Source organism: Triturus cristatus, chromosome 11 (assembly GCF_964204655.1).
Source record: "Triturus cristatus chromosome 11, aTriCri1.1, whole genome shotgun sequence".
Taxonomy (NCBI): domain Eukaryota; kingdom Metazoa; phylum Chordata; class Amphibia; order Caudata; family Salamandridae; genus Triturus; species Triturus cristatus.
In genome coordinates, this window is record NC_140594.1 from 676,061,883 (window position 1) to 676,079,244 (window position 17,362).

The 17,362-nt window shown below is 43.1% G+C and overlaps 1 protein-coding gene across 1 annotated transcript in view; it reads left to right on the forward strand.

The window, feature by feature from the left end:
- The first annotated feature begins 8,444 nt into the window (after positions 1-8,444).
- Positions 8,445-17,362, forward strand: part of A4GNT (alpha-1,4-N-acetylglucosaminyltransferase) — a 128,773-nt gene continuing 119,855 nt past the window's right edge. The window contains exon 1 of the mRNA XM_085636421.1: positions 8,445-8,574. The gene's annotated coding sequence lies outside the window, so the exon portion shown is untranslated. The remainder of the gene's footprint in view (positions 8,575-17,362) is intronic.

The following is a 17,362-nucleotide window of genomic DNA, read 5'->3' on the forward strand; positions in this document are numbered from 1 at the left end:
TTATTTTGCCAGGTCGAAATGGAAGTTTAAAACTACCCACTTAGGCTGCATTGGCTGGTATGGAGATGTGTTTTATAGTGCTAATTTAGTAGGTGGCACAACAAGTGCTGCAGCCCACTGGTGGAATTTAATTCACAGTCTCTGGCTACATGTAGCACCATATACTAGGGACTTATATGTATATTAAATGTGCCAATTAGGTAAATGTAAATCTTACCTGGTTATAATGGGAGAGCATAAGCATTTTACTACTGGTTAGGAGTAGTAAAGTGTGCCAAGTCCTATAGCCAAAACAAAATGGGTTCAGCAAAAGAAGGCAACAATCTGGGGGAATGCCACACAAAAGATGGTCAATTCTGTCAGGTGGTAACTATTAATTTACTGATATGTTGAGGAAATTATGAATTGTCTTTGGAGGATTCTTCACTGGTGTGGAATTTGGTACATAGTTTTTCGGCCCTCCAGTTCTGGTGATTCGGTGGGCTAATGTAGCCACTCCAGAAGCCTGTGTTCCACCTCCTGGTCACGGGTTCAAATTCTGATGCGCCCACTCAGCCTTTCATCCTTCTGAGGATGATAAAATGAGCAGCATTGAGTTGGGTAACAAAAGCCACCTGTTATTCAGTGCCACAATGCTCCAAGGCGTGAACATGTGCTTTACAAATGCTATTTTTATATACAATATTTTATAGGTAATTTCTCTACTAAAGCATGCTTCAATGTCCCATTTTACCATTTCCATTACAAATCTATGGATTTATAATTTTCAGCCAACTCTGCATCCTGCATCCTCAAATTAAGCGGTGCAAACTTGTGCCTGGTTTACTTTATTGGCATTAACGTGCATTTCTCCTGCTATGTTGGGTTGACCTTGTGCAGAGTCAGCAAGCAAAACTTGGTGTCCTCAAGCTACTAATCATTCCTCTCCACTCTGTGTGACTTGAATTAGTACAAATACTTGAGTTATGCCAGAGGTATTTGCAAAGTGGCATTGCTTTCTCAGAAGCCAAAACGCACAAAGTAGAATACTTCTAAATGGGTGTTTTTATTTACCTACCAACGGTGTTGGAATCAGAAAAACTATACTCCAGGAACCCATAAATTTAGGTTCAAAGTGTAGCAACAAAAAAAGGGGCGGAGTCCCGAGTGGGGGAGTCATGAAAAACAGTCTGACAGTCAACGTGTACATTTATGTTTTTTTTTTAAACTGCCACAAAGAAATTGGCAACAGAGAGTAAGTAATGTGACAGTAAATCTGTTCTGACTTAATTGGTTGCAAAAGCTGCATTTTAAAATATCTTATGGGGTACAGACAACTACTACATAGAGCTTTGTGTGTCCAGTGAATCTTGGAGATTAATAATAATGGTAAGGCAACTCTTGTGGTTAATACACTTGCTGGAGAGATCTGTGTACCATGCAGATGATAGATTTTTATTTGATCTATGTAGATAAATGGGTTTGTACTTTTGACACAGAGCTCCTAATCAGTCAGTTAACAATAAATCAATCAAAACACTTTATTAAAAATCATAAAGAGATAAAAAAAAACTTTGGAAATGGGAAAACTGCATAGACTTACAACAACGTACAATACTTTAAAAAAAACAATTGTCTGAGAGACAGGTTTCTGGCTTCTTAAGAGTCTGTAAAAAACATAAGAGCGGGTCCGCATAATCTAAATGAATTAACTTTCACAATTGGCAAAAGTAATAATCTTGTAAACCTAAGGTAGAGTTTATAGAAGAAAGTCAGACGTATTAGCGTCTGTTGGGAGATGTCTTCGAAGGGGCAAGTTAAAAGGCTGTCTTTCCCAGAATATCCTAAAGGAAAACACAAAAAGATGCAAATGGGGAACCAGTCCTAAATCTCCGCCGCCATTTGGTGTGAATTTAACTTTGGCTGTCAAATTCCTGTGAAATAGAGACAAAAAGGAGATCCAGACAGGTTCCATTCCTTTATCAATTAATAGAGGCAACAGTTTGGACCTGTTGAAAGGGTTTGAAAGCGCTCAGCAGATTCACAAATGTCAAGTGTAGCAGGCAAAGTCTGGCCACAACATATTTATCGATGGTCAATTCAAGATCCAGGCACTGATCCACTGTGCCAAGACGTTGCGCAGAGATCCTTTTATTAGCACAGACAACCCCAAGCACTGAGTTACTTTTAAATCCTGACCTTGTGTTTCTACCAGCCATGCACTCTTAACATATAATCCCTACCAATAAAAACTATTTGTGACTCCTACACCTTGAAACCCTCTATATATTATGGAACACCCGGTACATTGATTTACACACACTTGTATGATTTATTGGTGGTATGTATATTGTGCGCATGTGATGTAAAGTGCCCTGATGCCCTACATTTGGATAGCGCTATTAAAATAATTGCATTAAAAATATTATCAAGAGCTGTTTAAATTATTTGTGCCTATATTCATGCAGACTGATACATCTGACCTTCTTACAGTGCATGCATATCTCATATACAGGAATTGAACAAAGTCAAAAGCTTGCCTTTCAGATCATAGTTTCTCCTAGATACTTGTGAAGTGATAACAAGGAATGTGCTTTTTTCCCCTCCATTGTGTTGGCGTTTAGATATTAGGCTCCAGAAGGCTCCCAGCGAGGATCCTTCTGAAATGAAAGAAAGGATGATGGCCCTTTGCTTTGTGTTCGTTGTGGAATCTAAATTGCGAAAGCCCCCTTGCTCCCTAAAAGTTGCAGCTTTGAACAGAAAGCGGACAATGGGGCAAAATCTAAATATTTCAGTGGGACCAGACAGTCCTGAGCCAGATCAATTATAGGTGTCCTATCCTTCTGGATTTCCCTTCATTCCAGTACTGCCTACCCGAGCCCAAACATTTCAAGGGCTGACTTGGTTCAAAAATGCAGTTCAGGAATGTACATCTTGCAACTGGAATTCAAGGCTTGCTCGCAAACAAGGTGTTAGTTTTTGTCTTTAACATTTTAATGCACAACTTATGCTGATCAAAAGAAGGCACATGAAAGAAAGTTGCTAAAGCAAATCAATCAAAGTTATTTTACATCTTTTAAAAAGAGGCCCATAAACCATGACATGCTACAGGACATCACTCCAACTGGAACCTTTCATTTAATTTTCTATACACTATCTGTACCCTTACACACTATACTGACCAACACGTGTGAACAGTCTTTCCCTCCTTTTTCTGACACTCATTCCTCTCTCGCTTTCTTCACTCAATCATTTCACCTCCACTCTCATTCTCATGTCTCTCCAGCTATAATACCAAGTTTTTGTTCTCTATCTTCCCCCCTCAATCTTTCTCTCTTTCCCCGCTATCACTTTTAACCCTCTTTATCATTCTCCCTCCCATTCTTTTCGCCATCTCTCTCTCTCTCTTTTCCCCCTTAGACTATCTTATCTTCCCTCAGATTGATCTCTTGTTCCCTTTCAGCTTTTCTTTCACTAAATCCCATGTCTCTCTCACTCATGTGTTTCCCATGTAAGATTTCTTTCATTCTTTTTCTATCTCCTATGTCCTTGTTCCTCTCTCTCTCTCAGTTTATGTCCTCACTTTGAGTTTTACTTTAGTTCTATTTTCAGTCTTGTAAATTCTTCTTTTCTTCAGCTGTGTTTTTCAATGTCACTCACACTCATATCCACCCTTGAACTCCAATGTGTCCAGTACTACACCTAAAGTTATATTCTATTGTACTCTATTTATTGGCTTGCTACAGTCAGTAACTACTTGCTTTAGCAAACCTTGACGTTTTCAGAACACCATTCCCCATAGAAATTCAATAGATTTATGTCCTTGTGAGTGCTTTAAGTTCCTCATTCTTCAAAAGGTGATTCTGAGAAGTAGAGTAATCTTGAGCTAGCTCTGGTAGTGGACAGGTGCTAATGGAAAAGCCACCTTTTTGGGGGGGAAGTGTTAAACCCAGAGGAGAATCCACTGTTGGTATTTCCTTTACCATAATATCCCTTATTAAGGAAATTCCACTGTTGGGTTCTGTAGTGTCCTGCTGGACACTTTCCAGTGTTCCAAGAGTGTGCTGTACACCCACCCATCACAGACTTCGGCGGTCATGTGACCCTGCTAATAAAAAGTGTCAGGCGCATATGCCCTCGGCCAGTTCCAGCAACCATACCACTGTGTCTGTGTGCCTTATTTCCAAGTATGTGCGCCTAGTGCCAAACACTTTACATTGGCGACGAGCGGGTCTGACCCTATGCGTACGTCCTGCCCCGAGGGGAAAAGCAGCCCAAGGATCCCTGAAGGCGTTGCCTGTAAGGAATACCACCGCACCTACATGCTATGAGCCTACACATTATTAGCCTGCAGAAGAAAAAGGGGTGAAGTGCCGCTGCACCATTGAACGACTTGCAATGCACATGTGGGGAGACAAGACTGCACCCAGCTGCCAGCATGACAGCCAGCCCAGGAGAATGGTGTCCAGCCTCCATGCCCTGCAGTCCCTGCCAGCCCTGAACCTGTCATGCCCCTGTGAGACAGTTTCAGACCTAGAACCATACCCATTGATCTGCCACGCATGAGGTGGGCCTTCGGGTAGAACAGTATACAGCAGGTGAAGGAGGGGAATCTGCATTCACATTGCAGTCAGCACTGTGTTAGAGTCAACAGCTAACGAATACCGTGTGAGAAGGCCTCGTCCATTCTGGTTGAGTCTACCAGCAGTGCATTTCCCCTCCCCACACTGAATGCCCCGAGCCTACTGCTGCAGCGCCCACATGGGCAACAAAGTCAGAAGCATGATGAAAGCTGAGTGAGAAGTGGGAGAAGATGGCATCCCTGCTGCAGTGAGATGGGTGAAAACAAGATAGTCTCTCATGATAGCCCATCAGCGTCAGCCAGTAAGCAAAGAGGGAGGCTCAGCATCGGCCTTTTCAGCTCCGTGCCACAGCATAGAGGCTACTGTAGACTGTAACGAATGTTGGCTACAGTGCCACCTGGCCCACTATGCCACACTGCACCTTACCCGGACGTCTGCTGCCTCAGTCCCGGGACAAAGACTGCAAAAGAAGCCCTGCTGCACTGGCAGTAGCAGCCCTGGCACCGCCAAAATTGCCTCCAGGAAGGGAAAAAAAGTAAAAGGGCCCGTTTGGTTCTCTGTGGCACCGTGTGGACATGCTGCAGCTCAGAGTGTTTGCCCAACCAGGCCTTGGCGTCAAGCTGGTAAACTGGTGAGTGGGGAAGGGGAGGTCTTCCCACCCTGGGAGACACGCATCTCTAAGCCTGCATGGGTGAAGAGCAAAGGCAGAAGGCAGCACTGCTGCCGCCAGTCAAGCAAGACAGCCTGCAGTGCCACCCCCACAGCATGAGGAAAGAGGCCCCTGTACCACCGCACACAGAATTGCCACCCACCTGTAGAGAGAGTAACCGGACAGGTGCAGTGCTTCAAGAACCTCAATTAAAGCAGGGGCACATGCTCATTCAGAAAGACAAAGCACAGTCCCAAAGGAATGCAAAACCCCACACAAAGAGCAAGCGACAGCCGAGACATCAGTGGAAGAGCCTGTCCTGCTGTATAGCACTGTATGTATTATGCGCCCCCTAATGGCCATAGGCCACTACAGCAAGTTTAAAATTCCTGTTGCCTCCAGCAGAAATTGTACCGCAGTGACACTGCCCTGTCCCTCAGTATGGGAGAAAACATATGCGTAGGACATGCCTCCTAGCGACTACCTGCTTCATACAGGAGAAAAGTACTGACTTGTTGTTGTGTAGTTCCTATATTACCTATACAGGATCTGTGCGTTTTGGATAACATAAACTGTGGGATTGGTGGCGGACTGATTCCGTGCACCCCCACCGGATACGTCTGTATTAGCTAGCTCACAGTGCCACTAGAATCTCCTCTTATCGGGGAGAGAATAGTTTCTGGCAACCTCAGAACATGACAACCCTGATCGCCCAGGATCATGGAAACAATATACTACTTTTCCCTCAATCACTTGTGCTCACTTAGTCTCAGAGATACACAGAATAAACAGGCTGGGCGTTTCAATAAAAATGTATTGAACAGTTGTTATTCTAGTGTAGAATAGATGACCTTCAACAACCATTAGACAATAACTGAGCTATATGATTAGCAGTACTACAAAAGTAAAGGGATGGTACAGTTCTACCATTTTGCAGTAATCATGAATATATACAAGTACATAGAATACATGATAATGAGTGCGTACTCCTACGATGCCTCCCTAACTAGATGTACCTAAATGTGCCTAGCATCTGTGTAGGTGCTATGCCAAGAATCCCTCTCGGATCTAGTCCACCCCATTACCTGAGAATTAGAGAATGTGGGACCATGTCCTGGTCTTGAGTTGGACACCCCACGAGGGCTGTTAGACCACTGCGAGCTGGAGTATCTGCATGCAGGAACCTCAGCGTCTCTGGTCAGTGTGTCAGCCAGGAAGCCACTGTCTCCTCTGTCTTTCTAAAGCCAGACATGATGTATATATACCCACAGGTCTCCCCAGGGGTCCTACCTTGCCGTGTTACTGTGTCATCCTAAAGGATGAAGTTGGTCCTGAACTTTATACAGAGATATTATACAAGAGATGTCAGTCCTGCTGTTAGTCTTGCTGTGCTTCAAAGAAGTTCATGCATAAATAATGAGATTCGATCAAGGGAAAAACCTGTGTTCTGAATGCAGTGTCGTATCTAGGTAAAAGATCAGTGCCGTTATGTATGTAATGTAGGTGAAAGGTTGTGATGTTACCTGCGTCGATATAAGGTACCTATATGGAATATAACATTGTCATTGGCATAGAAAGTAGAGAGTAGCCAGGAGCGCTCCTCACATCCCTAGTGGCTGCCTGTCCATGACACATAGGGGAAAGACTGTTAGCTCACCAAAGAGCCCCAAGAAGCCCAGAGCTGCCCCGCCAAGGAAGCTTCCAAGTGTTCGGTGAAACCAAGAGCAGCCAAGAAGTAAAGTCCCAAGGCAGCAAGCCCACGAAAGGCAGAAGGAGAGGGTGCACTGCATGCACTCACCCAGTGGCCGTCTGCCGCCACCGCAAGTGAAGAGTTAGCATCGCACACCCCAGGGGGTGTACGGTCACCACTGCAAGGGAAAGGAACAGGCCCGCAAGGCGCAAGCACAGGGCGTCCGTGAAGTAGGACCAAGAGGTCAAAGGTGCGCAGAGGGCCGCACCAGCGAACCTGACAGCATGGGCAGGAGCTCAGGAGAGAGAGGGAACTCTCCAAAAGGAGGAAGCAATGCGGAACGGAAGAGGCCACCCCAACACGAATGGCCACCTTTGGCCCGGCATTGACCATTGTCACACGGCGTGACAGACCCTGCCAAGCCTGCCTGAACGGAGGCAGGAGCATGCGCCGCGACAGCGCAGCCTAGAGGTGAAAGCACTATTCCTTTGAGTGAGGAAGAGGAACAGATAGAAGGTGATCCTCTATCCAAGGGGTGGAGCACCAGGAAGATCCACGAGGAAGAGACCGGACCTGCGAGATGTCCGTGCAAAGAAGCAGAGTCAAGTCATACCGACAGGAGAGACCTGTGGCAGGTCCGCAGCAACGAAAAGACACAGTCGAGATGTCCATGTGGAGTTAAGGTGTGACACTTGGCAGGATACCACATCACTATGAGGAACCTGGTTGTAAAAATAGAAGAGTGTGGCATGACGTCACATCGCAAAGGAGTTGAAGCAGAGAATGGTGTGGCACGATGCCACAGCGTGAACACCAACCACCACAGGTGCGCAAGCGAAAAGGGAGAACAGCGATAATTCTGAGGACTCTTGCCAATACCGGAGAGGGCATCCCTCAACACAAGCCAGCCACTGGGGTGGAGAGACGTCACTGGAGACAGCTCTGTGGGAGGACCAACTGTAAGTCTCCATCAAGCGCGAACTGCGTCCAGGCCCCAGGATTCACAGTGCGACCGTCCAGCCACCTGTCACCGACTGCATCCCTTCTAGTAGCTGCACATGCCGAAGAAGAACTGCGAACAAGACATGCCATCGGTGAGGTATTTCCATGTACTGTTTTAGAGGACGGAGTCTGCAGCCCACCAGTGCTGTGCAACGTGTATGTAAGCGTTGCACAACCGCCCCCCTAAACTGTTTATAAACGGGGGCCGTGGTTAGAAAAAGATTAGCTCCGTTATTTACACGAGCGCACAGCTTTATGTAATTTGAGCTCCACTGTTTATGCAGAGAACCTGTAAGTGAACGGTGTGAAAACCAACCAGGATGCAATACAGGTAAGTCTACATTTGCGACTCGGAGATTTTAAAAACACAGGATGGAGTTTAACAATGGCTTTAAGAAGGTGCCGCGGTCACGCCTATCTTTGAGAAGGAATGACCCCAAGCAAAAAACAAACAGAGACCTAAGTAAGCTGTGTGTGCAAACGCACTCCTTGGAAATCTAACTGGGCACATTGCAAGGGCGAGGTGTACAAGTAGGGCTGGTTTCCCTCGGCTCCCGCAGAGGGCTCAGCAGCTGTTTCTTCCAGTGTCGCCCACTGTTCAGGGAGCGCCGGCGCTTCCCGCTAAATGACGCCGCAGACACGGATTCTGACTGACAGCTGTCCAATCTGAGGTAAGCTGCAATCAAAATAGTTTCTTAAGTGACCGTTATTTTCACGAAAAAACTGCATTGGTGATGGGCAATTTTACACAGGTTGTGTGCAATTTTGCCCTAATGTCCACACATTTTGCGGTGGCATTTTCATTGATTCATTCACCAGAACGAAAATTCAAAATTTTACTAACTGGCTACTATTTTAGAGCAATTGATTGGTGCAGAGGTTTGCTCAAGACACTGAAGCAAAATTGCCTTTCACAAGTGAAAAATGGCCTGCAACAGTAAGACATTTTCCAGCACTTTTGCAATGTATAATTTCTGCCATATGACCTCGTTCTGCATCACCTTGTTGCTCCTCCTTTTCTCTTTTTACACTTGCTCTTGACTTTCTCCCCAAGCTCATTCACCTGAACTTCTTTTGATAGCCACCCTCCTTGGACCGATTTCTTCCGAATCCTTCCCACTATGCTTTTTCTTTCAGCCTTAGCTGTCTTTCTCTACAAAGCTACACTATTCCCCTTAGTTTTTTGGTCATTACATTTATTAATGCCAGGGACAATTCTCAACTTCTGTCTGCCTGGGGCTACACAAGCTGGATGCTGGGGGGCGAGGGGGGGGGGGGGGGGAGGGGCTTTTTGGGGGGGGGGGGGGGTTGCTGATTGACCACATAAGCAGGACATCTAATAATTAGAAAAGAGGGTGGCAAAATATTGCTTTATGTAGGGTGTTAAAAAATCCTTAGTCGTAGTTCCTTTTGTACCCAAGTATTGCTCTGATGGTTGACGCCCAGCTTATCAAAAAAGCTCCTGGTTTTCCATATATTCCTTCTACACCCAAACGTCTTTTCTCTGTGCTTTTTCCTTTAACTGGAGCCTCAAACATCTCCTTTTCCTCTCTTTTCTTTTTATTCATAATTATCCTCTTCTTTCTGTTTTGCACCGTCTTTTGCTATGCTATTTTCATTCACAGGCTCTGTGGTTTCCCTGTTTCCCTTTAAGTGATTTTCTCAGCTTAACTTTGTATTTCCCTTTCTGTACATCTTATGAATCTCTTTCCCGTTTCTCTTTACGTTTTCCGTTTCGTGAGCCTAGTTGATCTGCCTCACTTACTTTTCTGTATCTACCACTTCATTTCCCCAATCTCTCTCAATCATTTTTGCACTGGTTTCTTTGTCTTCACCATTCCCTTTTCAAATTCCATTCGAAACTTTTGATGGTTTCCCTCTCTTTCGTGTAGTCTGTCTTTTCTTTTTGTCTTCCCCCAAGTTTCCTTTTCAACTTGATCTGTTAAAGAGCAACTCAACACAAGTGCCATTTCGCTGTCATATATTGCCACTCTCTGACTTTTTGCCCTTCACGTCTTTCTTGCTTTGCTCAAATTCCTTTGTTCCTCTTTTTTATTTCTCCAATTTCTTTATTTGAATATTTGTCCATTAATTGTGCATACACACTCATTAATTTAACATCTCTCACAAAGTTAATACAACATACAAGTGTTTTAAATCTGGTTCTTAAAATAATTATTGAGAAAGAAAAAAGTAAGCTATTATTCTATAAGAATTAAAAACATATCTATACTATCCTAAGTTTGAGACTCTTCTGTCATCGGAACACCTGTACCAGTGATCTTAAAGCTCTTTTTGCGAGGAGCCCCACTTGGCATTTGATTGCACACCCCTCCAAATGGCATCTTGTTTTTTCAGAATTATGTCAAATGTTGTATATAATCAGCAGTATTAAACATTGCAGTACTGGTTGATGACATATTTTGTCACAAATGAAGACAAAAATTGATTTACTGCTGTGATTCCTTGTGTACCACAATAAACATATGCTTTAGAAAGGTTTGCAAGCAATCCAAATTTTCAATGAAGATTGGAAGATGAGTATCTTGTTAATAAAAGTTATTAAAACATACAGGGGCATGTTTACAAGAAAATGTCGGAGTGCAGAGCTGCGCTTTCCAGCGCCGCGCTCTGACATTTTCAAAATGCTGGGATGCGCCATGTTAACAAGAATACAGTGCACCCCTGTGTTGCCAAGCTCTGGCGCAAAAAAAGCTGCCTAGTGCCAGTGCAGGCACCCGGCCACCATGCCTGCACTGCAATGATGTCTAGGAAGGGACACCTTCCTGCAAATAAACAATCAATAATGGGGATTTGCGCCTTCTATGTGTGCTGCAGCACACACGGAAAGAGCAGAAAACTAGGAGAAATTATTCTTTGTGCCACTTTAATAACTGATATTCCATGGAATTCATTTTTGGTACCGCCTCAGCCTGTATATCTGAGGCAGTGTCAAAAACCAATGGGTGTTGCAGTGGAACTTCGATTGTGAAGTGATCAAGTCCAGACAGGTTGATGTAGTTCAGGATGATTTATTGAAGGTGGTTACAAGATGTGTAGATCTGATAGATAAGTCCAGTAAAGGTCCTGAACTAGCCCCACCAGGAGCAGCCAGCATGCTGCTCAGCCCATTCTCAACGGTGGCTTTTCTTCACATACTTCCAACATTCCGCAATACATCATCACAGTAACATTCCACTGGCTGAGCATGTGGTGGAAAATGGCATACATAAACAGGAACAGTAAACTAGGATACTACATATCCTCCTTTCTTATATAACAAAAATGAATAAGATGGAAACGCAAAAAGGAGAACCATAAATGAGATGAAAAGAGAGAAATAGAGAAATAACACAGCAAGGCAAAGAAATGAACTGCAAGGGTAGAACAGAAAGAATATGTGGAAGTATATAAGGAAAGAGCAAGCGACAGATTAAGAAACAGACAAATGCGACCCATCCTCCTTTCTATATAAAAAAACAGAAAAGGATGAAAAGACACAGTGAAAAAAATACAACGAGAAAAAGAATAGACATGAAAACACCAATCACTACCCCAAAACACACCTACTGGCCAGGCAGACATGCGAGGAGGCAAGGCATAGCACGACACAACAAAACACTGGAGACATCCAGACACACACAAAGAGATGAAGGAAAAGCAACCAGAAGACGAAAAAAGAACTCAAAAGATGCACTACGATGATGGAAAAATGTAGAAGAAAGAAAAACAAACTGACAACAGGAAACAAGAATCCACAGATGACAAAGTGAAAAAAAATCACGAGAAGAACAAAAAAAGCGAGAAAACAGAAAAGATGAGATGAAAATACAATAAGATCACTCATTCTTGCCTGTTATAAAATTAACATTGTAATATAATATAAACATAACATTGCAATGAAAAATTGACAATGTAACAAAGGACTGCGGCGGAAAGGGGCATATTTATAAGGTGGCGTTAAGCCATGCAAAGTGGCTTAGCACCACCATGTAAATATAGCAAATGGTGCTGCGTCACCGGAGCGTAAAAAAAAGTGATGCTCTGGTGGCAGTGAGGACTTGTTCATATGACCCCAGTATCAAAAATACATTTTAAGCAAGGGAGGAAAAAGTATATCTATTTTGAGGTGTGCGTGAGGTGTACGCAATTCAAGAAATTTCCACAGAAAATGAGGCTTGTTTTTTGGTGGGGTTAGGACACAGTTTCAAGATAATTTCCCAACTCAGGCCAGTAATTACTTTGTTTGTAAAATTAGATATCGCTCAGGTAGCTTCTCCAAAGTATGTGACTGAAACAGTTTCTGTAATGACAACTACAAATTCACTCTCGTTTACTGCTTGGAGGCCTTAGCTCTGTGGTTTAAACATTTTACACGCGGGCAGGTTGCAGAGTCTTGTAGTCTTGGATGTTCCTTTTACTTTGGGTTTCTCGGCTCATAGTCTCCTTGTTAGGTTTTTGCGCTATAACACATTTGATATAAAAATATAATTTGATATTCCCATTTAATTTGATTTACTCCTCATTTAGAAAATCGGTAATTATGTCAAACTAGCAATCACCTATCATCTATCCACATTTGCTATTTAAACTGCTCCATACGCTTCTGTTTACCTCAGGGTGGCTTAAAATACAAGCAAACAGTTTTTAGGTGGCGGCTCTTTAACTGCCCACTGTGGAAGCTCTTTAGCTGGCTTCTCGCCAAACAGCAGCGATGTTTTGCTATTTGGCCAGCAGGTTCGTCAATAAGAAAGAAACTGTTCTATATAAATATCACAGATCCTCTTCTAAGCAGCTTGCCAGGTGGCTTGGGAAGTTTCTATGCTATTTGTCTCGCTACTTGCCAAATGGTACACACACTGTTTTTAAGGCAATGACTGGGTAAATAGTGACATTGCTTTACTAATTAGTGTGCCACCAGTCTAAAAGCACATCATTTTAACTGGTTTGCCAGCAGATAAGTAAACAGTGAAGTTTTACTTACTGTTCTTTGGCTGTTCACCAGATAAATAGTAAAACTATTCTAGTTTTAAACTGGCCACCTGGCTGAAAAGATCTGGTATTTACCCTGCAACTTGCTACCAGTGGCGGCTCACACAGGTAAGCACTGTGGGACGGTGAGGCGGGGCAGAGGTGATGGTGTAAGTCGACATACGATGGGATTGTGAAAAGTAAATAAATACATAAAAACCACTTACCTTGTGCTTGCTGCATTGCTAACTCAGCGATGCGGCAAGCGCATGGTAAGTGGTTTTATTTATTTACTTTTCACTATCCCATCGTATGTCGGCTCCCACCCTCCACAAGCCTGCCAGCCCTGCCCCTCCTCACCGCCCCACCGCGCTTGCCTGTGCGAGCTGTGACTGCTTGATACATAGTAATGAATCTAGGCCAGGGGTCTCCAAACTTTTCTGTAGTGAGAGCGACTTCTGATCAGTGAAACCGATCGTCATCTACTGAAGGCCAAAAACCTTGTGCATTGCTTCCAGACACCCCCATGCCCAACTTCATTGAAATTGAGCCTAATCTCCATAAAGCCAGATACTGTGATTTGAAAAAAATACTTTGACCAGGGGCACTGTGAGAGGGCAGCCATGTGTGCCAGTAAGAGCGTGGTCTTTGGGGATGTATGAATGTGTGTGTATGAATGGGATGTATGTGTATGGGTGAGTGAGCACCTGAATCATATGTACTTGTGGCACCTGACATACCTTAAGCCATATGTGGCATCATTATTTGTATTAGTTACTACCAACAGGGGCAGTGCTAAGACCTGAACCTGGGGCAAAGTAAAGACTAGAATCCTAACAAAGGTTCAAGTTAAATTTCTAACTTAAAATGCAAGATAACAATAACAAAAGATCAAACAAAAAATTAATAAAAAGGGAGAATACAGACAATAAAAGGAACAATTTTGTTAAAGCAAAATTGCAAGTAACTTTCTAACAAGTGATACCCCTACACAAAATCACAAAAATGTGCAACATTTTTAATAAGACAATAATTATGTCAAAAACAACAATGGGACTCAATATGTTACACAAACAATCATACAGACAATACACTGTGTAAACAAAAGACGTGGCTGAGGAAAATTACAGATATGTAGTTTGTACAAAACAAAACATAGCAAAGATTGCGTCCTCTACAATCAAGGCCACATGAAGGCGTCAACGGCGTTTCAACCACAAACATTTTTAGTGGTCATCATCAGGACAGACAATAATGGATACCAGAGCGTCCATTAAAGAATTCCAATAATAAAATCGAAAAAAGGAAAAAACAAGTATAAGACACGGGTATCAGAAATTGATCAGGGGTCATATGATAGCATACGATCAATCAAAATGACTAAATCAAAACGAGGAAAGTGAAAGATACCAATCACCCAATGTAGAGAAAACGATATAAGTAGAACTAAAAGAAGCTATGATCAAAACTGGCAAGGGCTCAAACTCAGTAAAAACACCAAAAATAATTAATATTCCAAAGATTAAGCAGAAAGGTGTGAACACTTGGGGGCATATTATCAAGGACGGCATTAAAATTATCGCCGGTTTAGCTGCAGAAAACTGCCGCTAAAGCTGCGATAATGGGCTTGATAATATGCCCTGGAGAATTCCAATAGAAGCCCATGTTCACACCAGAATATGGGCTTCTATTGGAATTCTCAAGGGCATATTATCAAGCCCATTATCGCCGCTTTAGCTGCAATTTTCCGCTGCTAAACCAGCGATAATTTTTAACGCCGTTCTTGATAATATGCCCCCAAGTGATTAGTAATACTGGATAAGAATCAAGAATGTGTCTAAAGAATTGAAGGAGGATTATTTCCTAAACCAATTTAAGAGTTGACCAATTGAATAAATCACCTTTTAAGTCCATGGCATGGGCATAGGAAGGCTCCACTTGTTCCAATCACAATTGCCCCAAGGCAAAGTATCAATGAAAAAGGCACCCTCTATAAAAATAAAAGGGGGGAAGGGGGCGCAAATTAGTAATTTAGGACACCTGACAGAAATCTACATAAATTATATAGTGAGTATATACTCACATCCACTGGGGTTGTAACGATTCACAACTCTTAGAGGTCACAAGTGCGGTCACAATATAATAACGGCAAGGGGGCAAACATTAATGAAGTGGCCCTTGAATCAAGTAAAGCTGCAATCAAATAGAGCAAGGTTTGAAATAGAGTGCCGCACAAAAGTTGCATAAGAGCAAGTGTAAGCGGTGGGCCAATTGTAGAGTGAACTGTCCCACCAGTCAGGCTGAGCTAAAAAAAAAAAGGGGGAAACACACAAAAAAACATAAGAGATACCACACCATAAATACGTGCAAAACTAAAAAGACGGAAAGAGAGGGGATTGCAACGCTTACCTAATCAGGCCACGAGCCAATCTACACAGTGTTCACCATCTCATTCGAGTGGCAGTCGACTGGTATGGTGAATGCGTTTACCTAAATGCGCTGCCCTGGAGGCAGCACGAGTTTGCGGCTGCCCTGGGTGCAGCACATTCCATGTAATAGGGCGCACTTTCCCTGTTTGCTCCTGGTACACATGTTTTAATGTGTGCCGGGTGCAAATAGGGTAAGCGCGCCCTTTACATATTAGGGCCCTTGGTACTCACCTCTGGCCCCAACCTTGGGTCATAAATATGATTCAGCACTGCTCATTATCAGGCCCTGCTATCGACACCCGGATGACAATAAAGTAAAAAAAAGCACAGCCTTATCTTAATTTAAAAAGGAAAATGTGACCCTGTGCTCATATAAAATTAACTCAAGGCTTCAAGATACTCCGAATGTGCCTGTGAGCTACTGGTGGTCAGGGATCAACCGGTTGGTGACATCTGATCTAGGCTATTTCATCAGCCACCGGCTAATTAGGAAACAGACTATATTTGTTAGGTGGCCAGTTAAACATTGATAATATTAGGTATTTTCAGGGTACCTGAATAACTTTGAAAATGCCTGATTTTCCCGAGCCCCAAGAAATTGTTTCATGAATGTTTTTCACCATGTAGATATCAGACTAAAAAGACCTTTATATCCTTATAGGCAGCCAGGTAAGGAAAGCCCTCATCTCTGCTCCCTTGGTGGAGGAACGCCCAGAATGTCATGAAATTCCCACCTGTATGGCCAGACTCTTACCACCTTCAGAGCATCTGCTATTGTGGCAGGTGCATTGAAAGCAGGGAAGTATGCTGAGTAAGTGCCACTTATTTTATGCCTGCTAAGCATACTTTATTTATTATAACAAATTACAGTGCTTAATTTGTGAAACATTAAGTGCCAGGGACCTTCTTGGAAGGACACTGAAGCCTGAACCATGCGTTGCCCCTGCCAGTGCTGCCAATGACAGTACCAAAATAATACCTAACCGTCATACTCCTACAGGTGTGACAATTCACATTATTTGAGGCCACACAAACCTATAGTAATGGTGTGGGAGTCTGGTATTCATTTTCAATGTGATTTGACTTTATAAAGATGGCTGTTGAGCTCATTTCTAAATTAACAGACAGAAGCACAAGCTCAAATTAAGCACTGTATCAAAACAACCTCTCAGATGGGAAATGCCTTTACTCAAACAAAATAAAAATGCCCTGATGCTCTGATGCTTATTTCTCAATGCTTGCGGACCATTGTGAGTTCTGCCTGGCTAGTTCCATCATGCCTTGCTTGGCAGACCATGCTAGCAAAAATGAGAGACTCTAAGCAGGGTGGCCAACTGTCACTGTGACTTAACTGCCTAGTGAGGGAGGGAACCTCAGGTAAGGGATTTCCTAGGGAGAGCCATCACATGGACTGCGGTCAGAAACCCTGCAGTTCACAAACCTCTTAATGGGATGGGGTAACTGTGAGTCTGGCTGGGTGGGAGCACAGATTCATGGTAGCACTCCCATCACACCAAAATCCATATAGGTCCCTAAACACAAGAAGTGTTAGGGTAGTGTGAGTGCAGAAGACTTATCATGACAAGGGTCTGCCCGTGTGGTGAAGGTCAAATGAGAATAATATGGGCATGATGTTTACAAATTTGGTAAATGTGGCGGGTGCTTGGAGCAGAGGATGGGGTACTGATTTTGAAGTAGAATATAGAGTTCTTTCGCTACACTTTGGGAAGCTTGAACGTTTGAAGAAAAGAATTGCAAAGATGCAAGTTGCCTAACTCATCAAACCACTACACATAACTGGACCAGAAATGTAACTAGTTCCACAATTGAGATATTTTAAAATGTCTTATTATGAATTATTGGATTGTGTTACAGATCACTGAAACCTAGATGTGATCAGGTAGCAATGACTGCAACTGATATTGAATCATTTACACATTAAAGAATCTGGAATGGAATTAGTTACAGATTACTGAAATCTGGTTGTAATTGGGTAAACAACACTGGAGCGGGAATAGAATCAGTTAGAGATTTTTGCAGCTGTGGTGAATCACTGATG